A 20,961-nucleotide genomic window follows, 5' to 3' on the forward strand; every position below is an offset into this window, starting at 1 on the left:
GAATCACCTGAGGTCAGGAGTTCGAGACCAGCCTGACCTGATATGATGAAACCCTGTCTCTACTGAAAATACAAAAATTAGCCGGGCGTGGTGGTGTGCACCTGTAATCCCAGCTACTCGGGAGGCTGAGACAGGAGAATCGCTTGAACCTGGGAGTTGGAGGTTGCAGTGAGCTGAGATCATGCCATTATACTCCAGCCTGGGCAACAAAAGCGAAACTCTGCCTCAAAAGAAAAAAAAATAAATCCTGTGGGCTATACTTGGGGGTTCTTTGCCCTGCTTCCAAGCCCTGTACAACCAGCATGTGGCACATGTCATTGTCCTGGGGTTTTCCTGTGGGGAGGGGGTGGTCCTTTTCGGTACAGGGTCCTCCTGTTTCATCAGCCTGCATCAGCACAAACAACCCTGACCGTGTCCTGGGCCTCCTTGAACTCACAGGCAGAGGTTGCTGCTCTGTCGTGTGCTGTGTGCAGACTTGGACTTGGAGTAGTTATTCTCCCTGTGCCTCCAGGGCCTTGGTCCCTGCAGGTGTTCCTGTGCTCCTCCTTCCAGAGACAGGCCTCCTATGAATCGTTCTGAGTAGAAGGTTCCCAGCTGAGGTTCTGGAGTCTCCTTTGGAAGGTTGTCTTGGTATTGTTTTCAGCCTCTTGTTGGGAAAACCAGACAGGCGGGCCTGATCACCTACGATGAATGTGCACACCACCCCCGGGTTCAGCGGGACACCCTGTGCCCCCAGCCCCAGTCATCTTCTGTTGGGCCACATTTCTTGGCTGAATTTCAGATCTTCACCTGGAGCACGGATCTCATGACCTGAGGTCAGCTTGTTTGTGGTTCTTTCTGTTTAGTTTTTCTTTGAGGTAAAACTTAGGGGAAGTGTTGGGAGGGAAGTGGGGATTGGTGGGGAAGGGGCTGGGAAGGGGAATGAGGTCAAATGAAATGCATGACCTTAAGTGTGCCGTTTGGTTAGTTCTAACACATGCACATACCTGTGTACCCCCAAAGCCCTCCCAAGAGCATACCGTCACTCCAGAAAGTCCCCTTGGGGCCCTCCCAGGCTTTCCCCACCCTCACCTCCCTGATCATCTCAGGCCACCACTGTTCGGGTTTCTTTTCCTTCAACAGAAGTAGTTCTGCTTGTTCTAGAATTTCATGTACTACTATATAATACATATATGTACATTATACACAGCATATACATGTATACATGCAATATGTATGTATATTGTGACACATGTACCTTTTTGCATGAAGCTTTTTTCATGCCACACACGTGATGTATTTGAGATTTTTAAGACATGTTGGGCCAGATTATCCCCTCGTTCCTTTTTACTTCTGAGTAGTATTCCATTGAATGACTTGACCAGAGTTTCTTTACCCACTCACCCATTGATGGACACTTGGGCTGTTTCCAGCTTTTCACTATTCTGAGCAAGTGGCTATGAACCATTCTCATGCATGTCTTTTTGTGGACATATGATTTCATTTCTCTTGGGTAAGTTCCTAGAAATGGAATTGCTGGGTCATGGAGTAGGTGTATGTTTAGTCTTACAAAGTGGTTATAACATTTTGTGCTTCCACCAATCATGTATGGAAGTCAGCTATTTTTTAAACCACCCTACAGAATGTTGGCTTTCTGCTTGGGTGGTGGAGTGGGGTGGGAGGGTGAGTGGGTAGGGCCCCCTCCTCTCCCTTGACCCCTACCTCCCCACTAGCAAGATGGGGGCAGGGGTCTGCACTGTTGACTCTGCTGGGCGTGGGCTGTGGAGTTCACATGCTCTGGAAGATGTGGCTGTGCCCTCTATATTAGGGTGGGGCCTGTTTCTCTTGGCTTTTCCTGGCTATTCTGAACAATTCTCGTTCCTTCATTCCTTCCCCACACCTCCCAGTGTCTCTCCCTTCCCACTGGTCTTCTTGTCCCCAAAATACCGTGCTCTCTGATGAAGCTCCAGGCTAGTAAGTCAAGAATGAAGGTCGTGGCCTTTGGTACCTGGTGTGTTCCTGGTTCTTTCTGACATCTGTGCCCACTGTTTTTGCATTCATGACTGACAGAAGTGGATTTTTGGAGCCTACTGATGGTCATGTGGTAGCACATGCTGTCCTAGTTTGCTTCCGTGTGAGGACGGACACTTGGCTAAGTAGGTGTTCTAAACAGCTGCTCCCAGAGCAGCCTCCCATGAGCTGGGCCACCCAAGAACCCGGCATCTGGGTGTGCTAGCCTCATTGGCCTCGGGAAGCTGCAGCCAGCTTTTGCAAGTCTCTGGGGTCATTACTTTTAGAAGCATGTTTTCTAGGGTTACTAGAATGTCCTTTAAGTTACTAGAATGTCCTTTTAAGTGGATTCCATTTTATGTATTTATATGCTACCACTTTCAAGAAAGTTCTTTGAGGACTCAAAAAGTAGATGCCGTAATAGGGGTTGAGAATTGGGGAGAGCCAAAATTGATTTTAAAATGCAAATACAGCAACCAAAAATTTCAGGACAGTTGCTATAACAGATATCTTAAGTTGGGCAGCTCTGTCTGAGTTTAGGGAGGGGCGACATGTGTCCTTGAAGGAAACGCCTTGCTACAGGGAGCTGCGTGTCGGGCATAGTGACGGCTGTAAAGCGCCCTGCCACCAACCATGGTCTGCCAACAAATGCCAGGCCTGGGTTCCCACAACTGCTTCTTGTGCTTGAGATTGCTGGAAAGAGTCAGAAGTACAGACTGGAGGGACATTTAGAGGAGGCCATTCCATGTGGGTCCTTCTAGGGATACCGTTTGATTTAGGATAGCATTTACAATACCTCACCAAACACTGAGCCAGTTGATACAGATCTATTCTCCCAAAAAATTATTGATCTCAGCTGGGCTTTTGATAGGCATTTGAGAGAATACGATTGACATTCTGTTTTCTTCCCAGGAACTGACGTGCAGGACTAGCCCTGGTGACCTTCCGGCTTCTCAGATGTGCAGGTGGACAGTGGTTGAGGCAGGCCTGTTGGTTCCAGTGACACAGACATGAGATCAGGGCAGGATTGCTTTTGTTTGAGTTGTTGACGGGGACTACAGGGGGTGAGGCAGTGATGACAGTGGTTGCGGGTGAGCTGAGTTGGAGGGGTTGAAGGAACATGCAGTTGGACGGAAGTATCTAGAAGGCAGGTGGTGAGGAGCCTCTGGAGTGCCTTTGATTTGAGAGCACGTGAATAGGGCTGAGGCAGAGTTGCCGTCCCTCCTTCGTCCGTGCCTACTTCATGTAACAACATGTAACAAGACATGAAGAACAACTTCATGTCTCTGCTGTTTCTTGTTTGAATTCTTTGAGGACAAGATTATGTCTCATTTAATTTCCAGCCTTCCTTACTTAATAGTACCTGGCTTGTTCGTAGTTGATGCAGTATTGGGATGGACAAAGTAGAGTAGAGAGAGAGAGTGTGTGTATGCACGTGTGTGGTGCAGCAGGCAAGACAGATGGCAGCTGAGAATGGGCTGTTGGCTTTGACCATCAGAAGTGCGCACAAGCTCTTTTGGATGTGTGTGTATGTGGAAGATGTGAATGTGGTGTGTAAATGTGGAAATATCTATAGATGTGTATATGTGTGTCTCTATGGTGAGGGGGTGGTGATCGGAATAAAAGCTTGATGGCAAGGATCAAATAAGGAATGTCAGCACCTAGGGGAGCAGACAGTAGCTTCTCCAGGGCGGAGGCCGGGAGGTGCAAGCACGTCTGCCCTCACAGGGAAGGAACAAGTACGTGGGTTTCCTGATTGGGCCTGGCCCTGCCGTGTATTTTGGTCCATCTGTGGCTTTCTGCCTTTGCCGTCTCCATCCTCAGCTGTACCACATGTCAGTGTGTGGGGCCTGGCCTCATGGATGGCACTTTCTGGCGCTTCCTATCCATACCCTAGGAGCGGAGTTCACCACCCAAGGAAGAGAATTTTAACCTGAACCCAAAGAGAGAAGCCCCTTAACTCTTGTTTTTTTCACCCCCACACTCTTGATGTCTTTTAAGTCCCAGTGACTTTTGAGTTTGGCTTTGGTTGGTAAGTTTCATGACTGCCTGTTTTTAAGTGCAATTAGAACTTAAGTGACCGAGAATCACAGTGTCTTGCTAGGTAGCATTCCTCTCCACCCTGCAAAGTGAGCTTCTGAGAGGCTCAGTGACTTGCCTGAGGTCACATAGTTGGACAAGGCAGAAAAGCACCAGCGGCTGAGCTGGCCCTTTGCGAGGTGTGTCCGGCGGGCCTCTCCCAGGCCACCGCTGCACTGCGGTCTAGCAGTACAGGCCAGAGCCCTGGCTCCTCCTTACCCTCCCGCGACCTCAGTCCACTCCTGCCTCTTAGGTGGAAGGCATTGGCTTTGGCTTGAGACTGGGTTAGGCATGTCATCTGTTTGGTTTCTCGAATGCTCAGCCCTGACACTTCAGCTGTTCTTAGGATCACCCTCGTTGGTTGGGGATCGGGACTGACTTGTTTACACTTCTTCCGATTTGAGGGAAATACCAAGAGACTGGCAGAGGGACAGCCTGAGCTGTGGCTCCCTTTCTTAGCACAGATCTCAAGAACTTTCTGCTGCTTTTGCTGTCGTCTCTGCGGGATGTCATCTCTGCTATGAGGTACAGCAGTTAGGAAGCATTCGCGTCCCCATCGCTCTGATCACTCTGTTGACTGGTTTTTGGACACTGAGTGACCCCATTCACTCTATCACTGTTGACTGGTTTTTGGACAGTGGGTATGCGACGTGTGCGACCCGTGCTTAACCCACTCGGAGCCATTATCTGAGCACTATTTGTCAGGTGCTAAGAAGGCAAGCTTCAATTGACTTAAGGTCCAGGGGGGATGTTTGCTTTTTATGAAAATGATGCTTAGTACCTCCTTACCAAGACAATGGCAGAATAGACCAGACTTTTGCCTTCAGAGATTCCCAAACACTGGATATTGACAAGGTTTGCTTTCCTTAAGTTGAGAAGAGGCTGAAGTATAAGGCTTATCTGTCTCTCAAAGCATTTTAGAAGAAAGATATATCTATGCTCTGTGTTTAAATATAGCATGGTGTTTGCTACTCGGATGGCAAATAAGCCATTGAATATGTAGGTCATTGACTTATGAGAATGAGTTTGGAGTTTTCTTTGCATCTGATTAACACTGTCTTACAATTGGGCTGTTGATGCTACGCCAAAATTGGGTTACACAGAGTTCAGCAAGCCATCTGGGAAGAAAACTGGAAGAACTGTGAGAGGATACCTCTGTCCCCTTAAGGTGGTAGGAGTGTGACTTGGTGTTGAGCCCTGTGGCTGCAGTCAGTGGCAGTGGCACCAGCCGCTCCCCCGTTACACTGGGGAGAAACACATCGGAGTGCCGTGCGTCTGTACATATCTACCCGGAGGGAGGGGCAGAGGCTACACTTCATCGAGATAAATGCCAGTGGTGTATTTTAATACATTCTTGATTCAGAAGGCACTGTTTGGAATTGCATATTTAAAAGGAAACTGCCATCCCCTTTTGAAGGTATGTGACATTTAAAAGATCTGTAGCAGAAGATTGGTTTGACAGCTTTGAATTATAATTGAAAGAGTTTTTGTTTTAAAAAAGAAAATGATTACTTCTATTTTAAATGTCATCACAAAGACATAAATATGTTTAATCAAATTATATATTTAATTTATGTAGAATATAATTTCTGTTTGTGTGGAAGAGTCACTGGCTTGTGTGTGTTTTAAGCAGCTTTAAAGCTAAGCAATGTTGATGATTTGAAAGTGGTTCAGCTTTTTGAGTAAATGGCTATTTAAGGGTTTATAGAATTTCAAAAAATAGTATTATTAGAATCTATATATTTTTTATGTATGCACATGTACCTAGTGGCACATTTTGGGAGAGGGAGGTACTTTTATTATTGTTGCTGAGAGATAGTAAAGATAAACTGTCAAATGAATTGAAAAAAGTGTAACCCTGAAGATAATAAAGGCGGAAACGGCAAAGACGCTCCTGCAATTTTCTTCTTTTGGATTCTTTGAATCAGCAGGGAGTTACCGGGAGTGCTAGTATCTAGTATGCCAGGTCTCCTTAAAAGGGAGGCAGCAGGGGAGGCCCAGGAAAAGACACAGAGTGCCACAAAGACCTTTCGGGTGATACAAAAGGCTGGTGTGGCGTTTGAGGGCACCAGCAGGGTCCCCAGGCTCGAGAAGCAGGGGCGTAGCTCTGGGTCTCCCCTGACCCTGGCGATCTGCTAGCACACTCCAGCTCTAGAACTTTCTTTGAGCAAGCTGGGTGTTGGAAGCCAGCCAGCCCAGCGTACAACTGTGTGTGTCAGCTGGGGACAGTCTTGGCCTGTTCCAGCCTGCTCTGTAGTTTTGATTTAGCCAGACTGGGTCAGGGAGTCCTGAAGTTATTACCCACCAGAGTGGCACTTGCCCAGCACAGAGCCGCCCCGGGGGCTGGTTTTCTCTTCTGGTCTGCCCTCTCCAGGGCTGCTCTGTCAGGGAACGCGCCCTCTGTTGGGTGTGGCCCTGGGAGGCCTGGGCAGCTGGCAGCACCTGGGCGAGAACAATGAGTCAGTCATGCCCGCTCCCAGGAAAGAATTGACGTAGCATGAGCGTCTCTGCCAGCTCCAGTGGGAGAAGGTCAGGGTTCAGGAATTGTGAGCTCTGGCTTCTCGAGAGACAGGATGCATCCCAGGGCCCCTGGGGAGCCGGAGGACTCGGATCCCAGTTGAGTGCGTAAGCAGTGTCAACAGGGCCAGCTCCTCATGGCCCCTCCTTGTAAGCGCTGATCCCCTAAAGAAAGGAATTGCCCTACTTAGTGGCCAGCGTGAGCTAAACCACACAAACCAAAAAATGACAAATCTGTTTGTTATTTTAAAAATTAAACTTATTTTGAAGCAATTGCAGATTCACATACAGAAGGAATTCACAGGGTAGGAGAAGGTAATACAGGAGATCCCTTAAACCCTTTCCCTGGTGCTCTCCAGTAGTAACATTGTGCAGAGTTCTGGTAATAGCAACACAGCGGAGAAATTGACATGGATAGAATCCATGGATACTATTCAGAAATCCCTAGTGTAACATGTACTCGTTTGGCTGTGTATTTAGTTCTGTGCAATTTTAGCATGGGTAGGTCTCTCTGTACCAGCCCAAGAATCCCCCCTTTTCCCTTTTATAGTCACATCCACTTCAGGTGGCCAGGACAGTCCCCAGCTGAAGCACATGGTCGACACACATGAATAGACACAGCTGACCAGCTTCTAGGACCCAGTTTGCTCAAAGAAAGTTCTGGAGTTGCTGTGTCCTACCTACTTCCTGGTCTTTAAGCCTGGCAACCACTAATCCCTTCACCATCTCTCCAGTGTCATGTAAGAATGTTATATAAATGGAACCCTACAGCATTGCAGCCTTTGGGGACTGGGATTTTTCACTTGACTTAATTCCCTTTGAGATTCATTCGAGTTGTTGCATGTATGGCTGGTTGGTTTCTGTGTACTGACTGGAAGATTTTTGACCCAGCCTTTGACCAGAACACTGCGGAGGAGGATATCCATCGTGGAAACCCCAGAGTGACAGGACCCTTGCTTGCTTGGTGACAAGTAGAGCTGGTCATGTCCACAGCCCCCACTTACCTCGCCCCATCTCAGCAGACGTCCGTAGGGTTGTACTGGGAGTGACTTTTGTACCGGTTGCTTTGGCTGATTTTGGAAAGAGCAGAAGAGCCCCCTTCCCTTGGAAGTTTTGTTCATTTTGTTCGTCTGTGTTGCATGTTTTCGCACAGTGTGCATTGACTGAAACGTGAAGAAACAACACTTGGGATAAAGGGCTTTTGAGTCTCGGTTTTCTTTCTTGGCGCTCATGCTCTGAGAATAATAATACGTGTGGTGCGGGCCCGGTGCACCAGGCGAGTGCGGGCTGTGCTGGCGTGGTTTCTCTAGGAGGAAGGCCTGTTGCACCTGTGTGGCTTTGGCATGCTTCCGTGAAAACTGTAAAACTACAAGTCCCGAGAATCTAATTTCACAGTGAAAATGTTGAGTTGTTCATTCAGAAAGCACACTTGCACTGCATTTTAACATACATACTTGTGTGTATTTATATGTTCATCATGTGAGAACAGCATTTGTGAATTGCTGCCCTCATGAACATCCATGCTAAAAGGTTGTCCATCCTTTCCAAACTGCAGACATGCAACTGAGTAATTACGTCTGTGTGCACGTTAGTTCAGGATTCCCGGTGTTAGTGACCTGATGCACATAAATCAATAGATTATATATATATGTCCTTTAGGGGCTCTGCAGTTATTTGTTTCCTGAATCAAGACTGTAAAGCTAGCCCTGCTGCTGCTGGTAGGCAAGTGCCCTTTGCTCTTTGGGGAGCCAGGACTGGCAGGTCGCTTGGTTCACAGGCCTGGGTTAGGGTGGGCCGCAGGCTGCTCTGGAGTTTGGCTTTTCTCTCCCGTCCCGGATTCCCCCGGTAAGAGGCTGCGGCACCTGCATCAAGGACCATCACAGTTGGGTGGTCGGAACTCACTTTGGTTGAATGTGAAGGGGCTGCTGTTTGGGAGGTTTCACTGCCATTCTGTGTTTCTTGAGCCTGAGTGACAGCGTGATGGGGTGGAAAGTGGGAAGGAGTTTGTTGCTGATGGTCAGGGGGACCCAGGCCTTAGTTTCCCCATTTCTAGATGCTGTTGTATTCGTCTGGCATTGTGATTGATTAATTCTTAAAAACAGAAGGAGTTGCTTCTAGAGGGAATATATTTTGGACCCAGGAATTCAGTTCTGTCTTTGGGTGTTTCCTTCAGGGCTGTGTTTGCAGAGTTTCTTCACATGCTATTTTCTGTGACATGCATAGCCTTGTAAATGGATTTTTTAAAGTACAGTGTCTGAAAAGTGAGTAGTTTCTACATGGTGGGTTTAGCAGCTGCTGCATTCCACAGCAGGGATACTCTTCATTTTCAATTGAGACTTCCCCCAACCTTGAGGTTTGGGTTCATAATTTAGTTTAAAATTAAATAGAACCCGGTTTCCTTCAGGCCTCTTTTTCTTTCCAGGACTGTGGATTCTCGAATTTAACAAGCCATGTGAGTAAAGCATTTGTTAAACGATACAGCTAATACTTGGCTGCCTCCGGTGTTCCAGGTGCCACGCTGAGCACTGTGCATTTGGTATGGCCTGTGCTTCCCATTGTGGCGCCATGAGGGAGGTACGGGTGACCACACCTGGTCTCCTGGGGGAGGAAGAGAAAGCCGAGGCAGGGAACACTTTCCTGGGGTCACTCACAGCCTCACCCAAGTGCTCCTCACCATCGGTTGGTCTCTGAGCTTTCCAGGATAAAACTTAGATTCTGTCTCTGCTCTCGTGGATCTGCCCATCTAAAGCAGTTACGGAGCAGGCAGCCCATTTATATAATGCCTTTTGCAATACGTAAAGGGTTGGGGTGAGGTCATTGTCAGGGGAAGGAATGTGAGAGAGTCAGGGTCAGGGGGCCGATATCTGGCCACGTGAATTTTACTAACTTCGCTTTCCCAGTCAGTATTGCGCATGTAGTCCACTGATCAGTAGTGTTGACATGGGCGGGGCAGTTAGCTGGGCTTGGTGGCCCATTCCTGTACAGGAGGCTGAGCCTGGAAGAATACTTGAGCCCGAGAGGTAGAGGCTGCAGTGAACTATGATCATGCCACTGCACTCCAGCCTGGGTGACAGAGTGAGACCCTGTCTCTTAAAGAAATTCGTTGATCGGGCGCCGTGGCTCACACCTGTAATCCCAGAACATTGGGAGGCCAACGCGGGCAGATCACCTGAGGTCAGGAGTTTGAGACCAGCCTGGCCAACATGGCGAAACGCTGTCTCTACAGAAAATGCAAAAATTAGCTGGGCGTGGTGGTGCGTGCCTATAATCCCAGCTACTCAGGAGGCTGAGGCAAGAGAATCACTTGAACCTGGGAGGTGGAGGTTGCAGTGAGCCGAGATTGCACCACTGCTCTCCAACCCGGGCAACAGGGCGAGACTCCATCTCAAAAAAGAAAAAAGAAGTGCTGTTGATATGTAAAGCTGGTCACGCTTGTAAGTAATTTTTCAGGGATTGTGGACTTTGAGCCGTTTGGTTCTCACGTCATTTCTTTCTAAATGCCACTTCCTGCTCATCCTGCTGGAGTCTAATCTGTGGCCAAGGACTTGGCTGGAGCCTGCTGGGAAGTCTCCTTTGCCTGGGCCCTGACGGGGCTTTGGCTGTGCCTCTTTCCCGGCATTGGTTGGGGTCCCAGATCCTCGCTGAGGCAAGGGATTCCCACTGTGTCTGTCCAGCCCACCAATTCTCTCCCAGGTTGATTGGCTATTGGAATTAAGACATCTTCACTGAAATCCCCAAGAGAACGTCCTTTTCTATATTGAACTTGCATGAGGGTGGAGGGACACTTGGCTTTCTTCCAGACCCACCTTTGTAGCACAGCAGTCACACAGGGACTTACATCCTAAATGGGGCCACTGTGCAATGCTGGTATGGCCCGAAAGCCTGCAAGGCAAAGCAGCTGAGGCAGCAGCCCACTTTCTGCACCCCAGCTTCAGAGCCCTCCTGACAGGAGCTCACAGCTCACATGTTTCTGTATTATAGGAAAGCGTGCTCTTTGCAGAAAACAGAAAAATACAGGAAAGTATAAAAAATTGAAGTGCATGATTGTTATGTTACACATTTTAAAAGTCCTTTTTAATCTTAGCATGGAGAATAACACTTTGGATCTATTCTGTCTCTTATGCATATATGTATATACTAAAAATGAGATTCACTGAAGAATGTTTTAAAATATAAATAAGATTTGAATACTTGTGTCATATTTTATTTTCCATTTGACCTATAAGTATTTTTCCTATATCTTTGAAGTGTTTTGAAATACTTTTAGTAAATACACAATTGTTGAGATGGATAGTGTCTGACCAGGAAGAGTTTATCCTACTCTGGTTTTCAGCATGGTCTGGTACATCTTGACTATTTCTCTAAGGATTCCCTAGGGGTAGAGTGGCGTGGGCCATGGAACCTCAAGTTTCCAGAAAAGATGCCCACTCCTTCCCCCGCAGTGGGAGGGGGTGTAACCCCTGCTGACCCCTCAGAGCAGCCAGTATCCATCCTGCTTTTGGTCCACGGATCTTGTATTAAAACCTGCCAGCTTAGAGGTTCCATCTCTCACTGTGGTATGGGCGTGTGCTCTGAATGTCTGAAGACCCGTCTGCTCACCTTCTGGCCCTGTGTAGGGCCTATGGTAAATACATAGTCTGGCCCTTGTTAGATCAGGTGTCCTTGGGGTGCGCTGTGGAAAGGAGCTCAGAAAAACCCCTCTTGGTCACCCGATCAGGGAGAAAGCAAGAACAGAGCCTGACACCAGGATGCCCCAGCTGGTTAGTAGTGGCCACTGGCTGGAGTGAGCCATCTCCTATGTCTGCTCGTTCTGGCAGGTTCCTGACCATCTCACAGGGGTGTGTGCACCTCCACCAGCAGCCGCCTTGTCCACTTCCAGTGTGGAATCATGGAAGACCAGAGACGGACACCTTCAAGTGCTTCTGAGTTGGGTTGTGGTTTCTACTTGTCCTTCGGAGCTGTGTGCCTTTGTGGGGACCTCAGGGCCAGGCTTTCCTTTGAGCCAGGCTGATTTTAAGGCCCACCCCCCCACCTCCCACTGCCCTGGTCTCTTTCAAGTTCAGGTGATCTCCTAGCTTGTCTGTAAGTAGGACTGTCGTGCGCCCACTCAGGTACAGGTGTGTGGGGGTGCAGCCAGGCCCCATGAGCCTCAGGTCCAGGTTGCTCACACCGGCTGCCTCTGCTTCCGTGGCCCACGGGGCAGCTTTGGGTGTGGGAATGCAGCTTGAATTCACAAAATAACGTCGTCGTGTGGGCTGCTTGCTCGTGGATCCACTTTTTTTCCCCCTTTCAAAACTTGGCCCACGGCAGCCCCGATCAGCAGCACCCGTTTATCAATTTGTTCCTTGTTCCTTTCTCCAGTTGTTGCCAGGACTCCCATCTGGCATTCTCCCATCTCACGCCCTTGTTTATTTCTCTGTCCTGGAGCCACTTTGGATGGGGCAGTTCTAGAAGCCCAGCTAATGCCACAAGGGCAAGTTCCTTGTCACCCAGCTAGTCTCAAGTCTGTTGACCCTGTAGTCGAGAAGAGCTGAAAGCTGAAAGAGCAGGGGAATGGTCACATTAATTGACTACATCTGAGACAACACTGGGAACATATCCTATTTTATTTTTCTTTAAAAAGTGGCAGGATTCCAAGACTTCCCTTCCAGGTTTCCACTGCTTGGCCTTCTATTGGAAGACAAGAGTTCTAAAATCTTGGCTGTTGGGCCTTTTTACATTCTTAAAACTTAAAACCAGCTGAATATATTTAATATTATAAAATTTCCATAAACACTGTCTGACAGAGGCTGTGTATGTCAGGTTTCTGCCTAGAGGGCATTTTTCTTCTTGGAGTTGAAACTCTTGGGCATCGGGGGCTCATAATGAAGTGTTGATTTGACCTGAAGTGCCTCCGTGCCAGTGTGGCTGTATAGGGACATGGAAAGAATTAGCTTTCGGGGTTGTTTTTTTTTCCCTCCCTGAATAAAGGATAATTGTTTCCAAGCTAATTAATATGGTTTATTTATTACTAGGCAATAGTTGGTGGAATTGAATCTCAGGAAGGAATCATCCAGCAATGCTAAAGTGACAGCCTCTCGGGTAAACCCTGTTCATTCCTGTCCAGTGTGTGTCAGACACTCAGCCCTTTGATGGACATTGTCATTCTATTGTATTTTTTTCCCCCATGTGCCAACCAAACCAGGACTCCACGCTGCTTCCTGCCCAGTGAGCTTGGCCTTTCTCAGGGTGGGCTTGTCCTTAAAGGCTGACCAGGCGCATAATGACTATGGTGGGGTTGGTGGGTGCCGCCCCAGGCAACACTGGGTTGTGCTGTCATGGTAGCAGCCTGAGGTCCTTGTTAGAGGGCATGGGTCATACGTGTGCCCCACTGTGTGGGGCTCGGTGGCAGAGTCGAGAAGTGAGGAGAGGTGGCACCTCCCACTGCCGTTTGCTCAGGGATGCCTGTCTTTACCCCCGGCGGCCCCTGCAGGACTGCACATGACTTCTTCCTCCCCCCGTTACGATTTGTTGCGCCGCGCACCCTCACTGCAACCTGAAGATAATCGGGGCAGAGGAGGGTTAGGAAGGCCAGGGAGCGGGATGTTGTCTTGTGGGAGAGCACAGGTGTGGCCCATGTTCACACACAGGTGGCCAGAGACCCCGCTGAGGGTGGCTGGGGGTGTGTGAACCAGGAGCCACTGTGGTATGCAGGAAGGGAGGCGGGTAACTGAGTGCCTGTCCCTGGTCATTCAGGGAGCCCATGGGTCCTCTGTGCTGCTTCTCGTGGCCTCGAGTCAGTGGCCACCGTACTGCCTCATGCCGCCATAGGCAGGTCAGTTTTGGGGCAGAGCATTTGGCTTCTTGATGAACTTTTGCCCGAGGCTTTTCCTTGACTGCTGCCCTTGAACTTGAAATCGTTGGGAGGATCTGCTATGGGATGTGTGGGGAAAGCCCCTGGCACCGCTTTCCATGCCATCCACTCAGGGACTGGGAACCAGCTCCATGTCTTCATTGTGGTCCAACCATTGAGAGTCCTCCCCTTCTCACATACTGACTGATACCCTGAGGCAGTGCCGTGTGCTCTAGGGAGTGTCAGGCTGGGAGAGGAGGCTAGCGCCGGGGTATCTGAGCTGTGTCTGGATGCTTCCGAGGGGTGGGGGTGATCCCAGGCCTGTGGCTTTAGCTCGGCTTCTGATTTACGACTTCTGATTTGGCTGGGCTTCTGTGGGTCCCACTTTTAACAGCCCCATGGTAAGTCACCCCTTCTGACGGGGGCCTGAGTGCAGGGAGGAGGGGACCAGAATGTAAGGAGGAGGGGGCAGAGTATGGGGAGGAAGGTGGGACGATTCCTGGAGTACCCATGTGACGGGCCCATTTTGAGAAGACCATCAGCATGGATGCCAAAGGAGTGTCTGTGAGGCAGAGGGAGTTCACTCATCCTTAAAGACGCCTTGCTTCCAGAAACCCCAGGCCAGCCATAGGGCACCGTGACCTGCACACTGCCTGTCCCTCCGAGAGGCGTGGGTACAGGCCTTGGCCCCAGAGTGTGCTTGGGACCGTGCTAGCACAGTCACTCCATGCTTTGGGCAACAATGGGGTGGGGGCTGAGTGCTGGCTTCGGGCCTGGAGTCGGTGGCCCCTCCTGAGTCCCTGGGGCAGGGACCAAGTTTCTGTTTTGTGCCTCTGGGGCTTGGCACAGTCCTGGTACTGAGTAGGTGCTCAGGAAATCCCTGTTGAAAGGGTCCAGGAGTTTGAAGTCATAGTTGGTGCTGCATCGAGTCCAGAGAGGAAAGGGGTCTGTGGGGAAGCCTGCATGTTTGTGGTGGGCAGGGAGGTGGCGTGTAGGGGGCAAAGACTGTAGACTACTTTGGCCTGCTACTGTGCCCTGTGCTTGGGAGAGAAGTGCAGCATTCTGGATGGTTCTTTACACAATCCCTCTTTTCTGAGCACAGCCACACCACAGGAGGGCAGTGAGGCCTCCTTTCGAGGGAGGGGAATGCCTGGGGTGCCTAACCATCAATGACCTGGTTAGGACTATTGGATTCTTGTGCTGAATGTCAACTGTTTATCTCACGAGTTAGGTAGAGATGAGTTTCTTAGAAGATGTGGATAACAGCCTCAGCCTGGAGACATGTCTGGTGTTTGATGATGACACGCAGTTATTGAGTGCTTGCTGTATGCAGGCCTTGGGGCAGATCATCCACGGGTTCTCTCTTTCAAAGGACCTGACTACCTTTGAAGGTAGATGCCGTTACCTCTCAATCACAGGCAGGATACTGCTTCTTAGCCACTGATGCTGGCCTGTGGAACCTGGGATCGATTCTTGCTAACTCCTTGTTCTTTCCCTTGTCCCTTCCCAGAGCCCGTTACCTGTGGGAAACTTTTGATTGCCTAAGGGATGGTTTTGTGGACACATTCTGGTTTACTCTTTTTAGCAGTAAACATGAACGGTGCTTCCTGGTGTGTGAGGAACACAGCGTGCAGTGGTGCTCTGTGCAGCCAGACCCGTGGAAACCATGAGTCAGTTTCAGATAAGGCTTTCCAGGGTGCATGGGCCCCTTTAGGATCATTCTTTCTCCCCTAATGTGTGCCCACGGTGAGCTGAAGTTCTGCTCCCTGGCTGGTGTGATCCAGCTGCATGGTCAGCCTCAAGAGGAGGCAGCAGGAGGTGCCCCGCCTTGAAGCAGGGGTGATGAAGCCTCTGCCATCCACGGCGGGACAGTAGATGGACTTAGGAGCTCAGACAGCCGAAATGTGAGTTGGAGCAGAAAGCCTCACATCCTAATGAGAGCTGGCACACGTGAGCTTCAGATGGCAGAAATATCATTAGAAATCCCTCTTGCAGAGGAAGCGTGGGTAAGCGGGCACTTGGTTAGATGAGTGCTGCTCACAGCAGGTGGCATGGTGGGGGCCAGGCTGGGTTGAGCTGCTTGTGTGGCCTCTGTTATCTGTGCATTTGGGTGGGTGGGTACCCGTTCTGTGCCATGCGGAGTACAGAAACTGTTCTGAAAGAACGCCATTAGTTCCAGTGAAGGCAGGCCCAGTCCTCCTGGAAGGAGCCACGCCAGAGTTCCCTGGGCCCCCATCAAGACCTTTTTAGGGCTCATCGAAGGCTTCTAAAGGTTCTAGTCTCATTGAGTTTCTAAGAAAAGGATTTATTCACTACAGACCTAAGTAATTTTTGTATGCCTGACTTAGTATAAGAGCAAAAAACCCAAGCGTGGCGGTGGGTTGGGGGGTCCTGTCTAGGTATTGCAGCCTTAGTTGTGAGCTTTCTATGTGTGGAAAGTGCAGGAACTAGTTGACCACAGTCTGGCTGGGACCCCCACCGCCGAATCCATCTCCGGGTGCTGCGGTTCTCTTCTGGGATGTGTGAGAGTACACACCCCCCCGTCATCAGCTATGGGCAGATCGCATTTGCCAAGGGATGTTTAGTAAGTTCACACAGGTTGATGATACAGGCCAAAAATAGGACCCTTCTCTCTGGCCTGAAGCAGCCAAGGGAACTTGGAGGGGGTGAGCATGCTGACCGGCAGTTACACGCCGAGGCCACTTCAGCTCTTGCGGTTGCTGGTTCAGAAGCAGTGGTGATTTTAATCAGCTAAGTCATTTCTGCGTCTCGTCGTATACTCCTGGAAGTTCTTAGAGAAATCTTGCCAAGAAAATATCCCCTGGTGAATCCTCGGGGCGCTAGTCCACGCCGCACTGTCAGCAAGTATCTGCTGAAACAAGTATTTTTGAATTTTTAGCTTTTCTGTAGCTCCAGTCTTTTTCAAGTACTTCTTTTGACCTTCAAGTAACAACGGGCACTTGCTTTAAAGATTCTGACAGTCTTCCAAGCCTTTTAACATATTCTTATTCCACTAAATAAGCTGTCGTCGTTCACTGGGACAGGCAGTCCTGGCTTGAAATTCCATGAAACGTCACCTCCTCTGTGAAGCCTTCTACAAGACAGAGTTGTCTATTTCCTGCTTAATTTTACTATGAAATATCTCAAATTAGAACCTGTACCCACCACCAAGATTAGGTAGATGTTCACATGTTGCAACGTTTGTCTTCAGACGTTGTTCAAAAACAAGTAATTGTTTTTTTGTCATTGTTAAGGCGTACCTCCCCAGTTCCTTTTCCTTCCCGCCGTCCTTTCCAAAAGGGACTACTTCCTGAAAATACAGTCCTTTATGTTTTTGAAATTCTGCATAAACCATTTGAAATGGAAGGAGAAAGTCTGTGACATACTAAGACAAGCAACACTAACCAGGAGTATAAATTCTGTTTTGCAGTTAATTAAATATTTGATTCCCTACTATGTTTCAGAGATGTATAAAATGTGATTAAGTAAAAGGCATTTAACTTTTAAAGACTTGGAGATGGGCAGGGTATATAGTAGTCTGCCAGCCAGAGTAGGGAAGATGTTAAAGAAGATAACCTGTGAGATGGGTTTTGAAGAGTGGATAGGAGTTTGCCTGGCAAGTTCTGCCACCTCAAAAGAATGGTTCCTTGGCCTTTAGATGCTTGTGTCATTATAGGCTTGGGATTACCAAAAAGCTATGCTTGTCCCTCCCTTCCTGACGCTTCTGAGGCTGGAATGTCTATGTCTCCCATCTACTTCCTTAGGAGGTGTGGGTTACAGGGTGGTGTGGGGGTACAGTTGGGAGTGAATTATTACTTGACCTTGGGTACATGATAACTTTGAGTATAGAGTCCATGCTTTTCCTGAGTACTTCTTCAGAATCCTTCCTGCTTGGTTCTAGGTGTGAAGCAGGAGCTGGCTGTCAGAGGACTCGTTCAATTCAGTGGAAAGAGTACAGGAGCGTGGTTTTCTTTTGAATGGAAACCATGGGTATAGCGGTTCTTCTTTATGACTTGCTACGTAATCATGCAGGAGAATGCCTGTCACGGGATTGGATCCTAGGAGATTAATCCCATTGCTAATTAAAAGCCCCATTAAAAGAGGGAAAATTCTTTTAGGAATCTATAGCTTCCTAAGATTTGAATGGTTTGAAAAGTAGAATGTTGGCTGGGCATGGTGGCTCACGCCTGTAATCCCAGCACTTCGGGAGGCCAAGGCAGGCGGATCACGAGGTCAGAAGTTCGATACCAGCCTGGCCAACATGGTGAACCCTCGTCTATACTAAAAGTACAAAAATTAGCCAGGCATGGTGGTGCGTGCCTATAATCCCAGTTACTCAGGAGGCTGGGGCGGGAGAATCCCTTGGACCTGGGAGGCGGAGGTTGCAGTGGGCTGAGACCGCGCCGTTGCACTCCAACCTGGGTGACAGAGTGAGACTCTGTCTCAAAAAAAAAAAAAAGGTAGAATGCTGGCTGAGCATAGTGGCTCATGCCTGTAATCCCAGCACTTTGGGAGGCCCAGACCAGTGGATCACTTGAGGTCAGAAGTTCAAGACCAGCCTGACCAACGTGGTGAAACCTCATCTCTACTAAAAATACAAAACTTAGCCAGGTGTGATGGTGGGCACCTGTCGTCCCAGCTACTCAGGAGGCTGAGGCAGGAGAATTGCTTGAACTCGGGAGGCGGAGCTTGCAGTGAGCCAAGATCACGCCACTGCACTCCAGCCTGGGTGACAGAGTGAAACTCCGTCTTAAAAAAAAAAAAAAAAAAAAAAAGGTCAGATGCAGCTGGGAATGTGGTTCGTGCCTTTTTGTATATTAACCATTTGAAACTTGGTTGTAAAGTGGGGTTGGCAATGTCAGGCCTGGCTGTAGCAGCTCATTTCTGTAGAGTATGCCTCTCCCCTCCCTCATGGGGCTCGAGCAAGACTACCTTCATACATGGGCTCTCCAGTTACATAGCAACTCCAGTGTTAAATTCCATCTTTTCTTCCTGGAAAAACCGTAGAAAGGACACCTGGACATGCCTGCTGCACAGGTGTCTGCCTTTCCCATCAGCCGCAGAAGGAGGAACTTTGCGCCCTGCACTCCTCACAGCTGTGTGTGCACAGGAAGTGATTCGGACGATGTGGGTCCCACCCTATATTCCTTCTCTGTTCCATGTAGAGCAAAATAAATGGGAGTGCTGTTTAATGCATCACCTCGGTTCATATTGCATTTGCCAAGAAAGTGCAATTTTATTGAACATTAGGATTGAATTCTTAACTGAGTAATCAATTTCAGAAGTAAGTTAAAATGCCTTCTATTAATGGACGACTGCAACCGTTAATCAGAGTTACAGTAGATTAACAGTTGTCAGCATTTCTGCTAATAGCACTTATAAACCGTGGGCTCATGAATTGCACTTTATAATTCCATATTTCTCAAAACAGTTGGTAATACTTTTTGCTTGAAGGTATTGATTCTTTTGTCCCTTTGCTTGCTACTTGGAGATGTAGAGAAAGCTAAATGACATTTTCACGGCGACGACACAATATCACCTGCTTTTGCACACTTGGCTCTGTGTCAAAATAGATGGAAAGTGTTCATTTGTTCTGGTGCTCTACTGTTTAATTTGATCTGGTGTGTGACTAAAGCAAGACAAATAGTATTTTTAATGAAACCATTTAATAACCTCTGGTAGCTTAGAGTCGAAGGCATTGGAAAAATGCAATTAGAGGATGCCTAGATGTAAACAAACAAACAAAAAAAATCACTACCTCAACTTCACTGACTCCATTCATTTTGCTTTCAGGGTTTCATCACCTTAAATGGTTTTGAACCAATGAAGCTGTATTCCCTTAGAAAGACGGACAGCCCATCGTGTGAACTATAGAGTTTGTGGACAGACTTATATTGGTGAGTTATTGTGAAATAGCTCCAGGTAAAAGTTCAGTTTTCTAGAATCCCCTTTGCAATGTGTTTTCAATTAGTTGATGAGTATGGATTGCCTACAGCCTCTGGCTGTTTCATTGGGATGTCTAATCGCGGGATCATATTGATTGTCTTTCAATTAATTGCATCTAGTATTTTCATTTATCAAAAGCAAAATACATGTAATTAACTCTGAAGCAATATAGTTCAGTGTAAAGTGATTTTTGTTGCTGCTGCTGGTGCTATAGAGATAAGTCAACGGAAATTATACGACAAGGAAACTCAAGTCAGAATGAAAATAGTGTTAGGATTTCTCGATGTTATTAATTAAAAAGAATAAAAATGAATTAGAGAAACCATCTCATGACACCCCGAGTCAGTCATAAGTGGTAGATGGATGTCTTTAGGAAGAAGACGGCTTGCAGATGCTGGCACCTCTTCAGTCAGCTTAGACTTTTAGTGTTACCAGCCCCTAGGATGTCTGGAACATACCATGATTTTTCTGGGGGAGTAGATTGGGAATGTGGGTGCAGGCTGAGATGAGCATTCAATCCCAACCGCACTCATATTGATTGATGGAGTTCAATCCTGCACCCGTAGCAGGGTTTTGGGATTCTAACTTTCATTTCGGCATGCCTTTAGCCATTTTTCACAAAACCTGGATCTTACTTAAAGTCTCAAAGTGGCAACTTCTCTGATGGAATTGATTTTAATCTTGCTTTTTTAAAAAAACGTTTTCTCCCTGAGGTAACAGCGTCATTCAAAAGCAAGGGAAACCGCTAGCCAATTGATTGTGTCCTGTCTCTCTCACCTGTCACACTCCTAGCAGAGCCTTGAGGGGACTCGCTTTGGTTCCCAGAAAGGTTTAGGTTTGTGACCGGGCCCTCAGGCCTGGCTTCCCGGGTTGCTGGAGGTGGTTAGAGACTTGGAGCTCAGGGGCACACATGGGCGACCACCTGAGGGGGACAAGCTGAATCTCTGCCTGAACCCAAGCAGCACAGTGGGTTGTAGGATCAGGAAAGGGTCTCTGTATGTCCCTTCCTTTTCTCCATAAAGTAGAGCTGGCTGGGGAAACTGAGGTAGCTGACCCAGACCTAGACCTGCAAAGATTGCTTACCAGCTTGGTGACTGAGCATGTGGCCTCTGCTGGCACTTGGAAGCCTTACCTGTGAATTGAACAAGGGTATTGGGCTGGTACCCAGAACCCTCCCCACCCTTTAAACTTGAATTTGATATAGAAATTCAGAACCCTTTCCTGGGAGTGCTCTGACAGGGCTCGCTAAGGGCCAAAGGCCATAGCAGAGCATGAAGCTCAAGTTATGTATGAGAGGGGCCGCTGAGTCATCTTCGAACGGTTAAGGCTCTTAGCATTGAGGAGGATGAGGAACTGGAAGTATGATGGAATGTTCTTTGGTGGAAACCTGAGGGAGGTCAGGACCGCCATTCGCAACCTTATTCAGTTCAGCCTTTCAGGACCAACATTGCTTGCTTTTCTGGCCCTCACTCTCTCAGAGAGACCTGTGTGCCTGAACCTGCCCAGGATACTCAGGCAGAGACAAAGTCAGCTTGGGCCTGGGGTTGGCAGAGATACTTCCAGTGTTGGCTGCTGAGTCCGAAGATGTTTTCAGTGGT

At 48.3% G+C, this 20,961-nt stretch overlaps 1 protein-coding gene across 5 annotated transcripts in view; it reads left to right on the plus strand.

Annotated features, from left to right (window-relative positions):
* CTBP2 (C-terminal binding protein 2) overlaps positions 1-20,961 on the plus strand; it is a 171,379-nt gene that overhangs the window by 30,567 nt on the left and 119,851 nt on the right. For all 5 annotated transcript variants that reach the window (XM_009215593.3, XM_017944418.3, XM_009215591.4 and 2 more), the window contains exon 2: positions 19,211-19,314. The gene's annotated coding sequence lies outside the window, so the exon portion shown is untranslated. The remainder of the gene's footprint in view (positions 1-19,210; positions 19,315-20,961) is intronic.

This window comes from Papio anubis, chromosome 11, assembly GCF_008728515.1.
Source record: "Papio anubis isolate 15944 chromosome 11, Panubis1.0, whole genome shotgun sequence".
Lineage (NCBI taxonomy): Eukaryota > Metazoa > Chordata > Mammalia > Primates > Cercopithecidae > Papio > Papio anubis.